Source organism: Sturnus vulgaris, unplaced genomic scaffold, assembly GCF_052056855.1.
Source record: "Sturnus vulgaris isolate bStuVul1 unplaced genomic scaffold, bStuVul1.hap1 Scaffold_692, whole genome shotgun sequence".
NCBI lineage: Eukaryota > Metazoa > Chordata > Aves > Passeriformes > Sturnidae > Sturnus > Sturnus vulgaris.
In genome coordinates this window covers 25,001-27,500 of record NW_028276633.1, presented here as the reverse complement: position 1 = coordinate 27,500, position 2,500 = coordinate 25,001, and the positions used below count along the sequence as shown (strand labels likewise).

General features: G+C 48.9%; 1 pseudogene; it reads right to left on the bottom strand.

Annotated features, from left to right (window-relative positions):
- The window catches only part of LOC148217544 (28S ribosomal RNA), an 8,895-nt pseudogene that overhangs the window by 2,331 nt on the left and 4,064 nt on the right, over positions 1–2,500 (bottom strand).

Below are 2,500 nucleotides of genomic sequence, written 5' to 3'. Positions count from 1 at the left end.
TTAGATGGTATGTTCAGCGGTGGAGCTTCCCAAATTGAAGGTATCTTCTCCCCGTCCCCTCCAGCTTGAATCCACAGTTTCTTATGCATCTGTTCCATTTGATCTTTCTCCAGGAACTTCTTCATCGTTTCATCCGAAGACTGCGCGATCCGATGCAGCCTCCGGGCTTGCACGCTGGGGATCAGACCTGCCAACTTGGTGATGCCCAAACCGCCGTCCCTCGTGCTCGAGTACAAGATGGCATCGCAGGTGCACGAGGGTAGATGCAGCCAGTCCTTGACCGTTGTTCGGATTTTCTGGTCAAGGGCCTCGAGGAACCCTGCTTTCAGTTCTGAGTGGTCTGCTAGGTAGGTCAGTCGAGGGATGGTGTATGTTTTGAGGATATCAATTTTCTGTAGAGGTTTGAGTGGAGCTTGATCAATTCTCTGAAGCCAGAATTCTAGTTTTGTGGAGAGGTTGGATTTCGCTAACCCAGTCCAGGGGTCAATCTGCAGGCCGAGGTATTTTTCCGATTCTCCGGGGTCAATCATGTTCAGGGGTGTGCCGTTGATGGTCCAAGCAGCGCAGTTGTTGATGGTGTAAGAGTCTTTCGTGGGCTTGATGTAAAAGCCGTGGCACTTTTCTCCCTGTGTTCTGAGACCAGTAAGATTGCAAAAGGTCTCTAATATCCTGATGTTTGTTTTCATGTCTTCCCAGGAGTCACTCAACAAGACCAGATCGTCCGCAAATGCCATCGCTGTGATGCTGTTCCCTTCTCGGTGGTATCCCTTGCCCTTCTCTTCCAGCTTGCATAACAGGGGGTCCATCGCCAGGTTAAATAAAAGGGGTGACAGCGGGTCACCCTGTTTTACCCCAACCCGGATCTGGATTTTATCTGTGTGTGTGTTTTTCTTCGTGGTGATATACGTACAGATGTTGTGGTACATATTGCTCACCAGTCCGACGATGTGGGGGTCCACTCCCCTTTGTTGCAAAGCGTGTATGATGTGCTGGTGGCTTACGGTGTCAAAAGCCTTGGCGATGTCCACAAATACAACACCCAGTGGTCTGTGTTCTCTTTTGGCCGACCGAATTATGGTTTGCAGGAGTTTCAGGTTTTCAGAGCATCCCGCCGCTCTAATGAAGCCTCTTTGCCTTGGGTTGAGGGGGCACGCTTTGCTCATCCTAGCTGTTACAATCCTGGAGAACAGTCTTAACAAGATAGAACCAATCGTGATAGGTCTCCAGTTATTAACGTCCTTTAAGCGCTCCGGTGTTGTCGATTTAGGAATTAAAACAGTCCTGCACCCCCTCACCATGTCCGGGATTTTTCCAGATGTTAACCATAAATTGAAGATCTCCGTGGTCCGGGAATACTCGGGATCCATCTTCTTGATGTCCCCAAGAGTAATCCCATCTGGACCTGGAGCTGAGCCCTTGCTCATCTCCTGCACATTTTTCTCAATCTCTTTTGCCGTAATTAAATCTCTGAAAGCACTATTGTCGGCTTTCCCAGTAATTTGAAAGTCCCCAAGGCTCTCGAATTTTCCAGGTGTTTCCCATCTGGCTTTAAAAACCGAATAAATTTCACCGGGTGGAATATTACAGGACAAACATTCCATATCGTCCAAAATAATTTTTGCCAGTTTCCCCCTGTCAAGATGGAATAATCGCTGGAAGCGAAGATAATCACCTCTCTTAATTGCTCTCTCTTTCATCCACTTCTGAAACGGTCTCCTTGGTTGCTTCTTCCGGGCCCCCATTGTTCTCTTATCTCGGGTTGCTGTTCTTATCTGGCTTATCGATTCCAGGCATCCAAAGCAGTCCTGCGCTGCTTCATCGATGATTGGCTGCATGTCCTGGCCTTCCAGCAACTGCTTGAATGCCCAGGGGAAGGTGTTAATTGTCCCAGCTGATAAGCGTTCCCCGAGTGTCCGCTGATAATGGGCCTGCAGCTGCTGATTGGTGGTTCCCTTTCGTCCGTTACCCTTCTCCAGATGGTGCCTTATCTTGCCCATTGTTCTCCCGCCAGCTGGCTTCCTGGACGGTTGGCTCTTATCAGGTCCATTGTCAACGGTTCCTGCCTGAGGTTGATGACTCATCTCAGGTTCCTCTTTCAGGCCCTCGGCCGCTCTTTGATGTTCCTCTGCCGGTTTCCTGGGAAGCAATCTTCTTTTGTCACTGATTTGCTTAGCTGTTTTGGTTGTGATGTGCTCCGCGATAAGTTTATTGATGTTTTTGTTGCCCTCAAACTGAGCCTCCAGCCTTATCAACAGTTCTTCCTCCTCCTTTGTCCAGCATCTTTTGTGAGCTCCTCGGTTAGATGTTTCCTTCGGTTGGGAAGCAGCGATCCTTTCTTGATTCCTTATCAGCGGGTGTGCCAATCTTTTGTGTTGTCCCAGGCCAATTTTAGTTTTGAAATCTCTCCCGCATACCTCACAGATCCACTCCCCAGCTGGAGCCGTCTCAGTCACTGGACCCCTGCATTTTGGAAAATGACAAACAATACTGTGATAGTTAG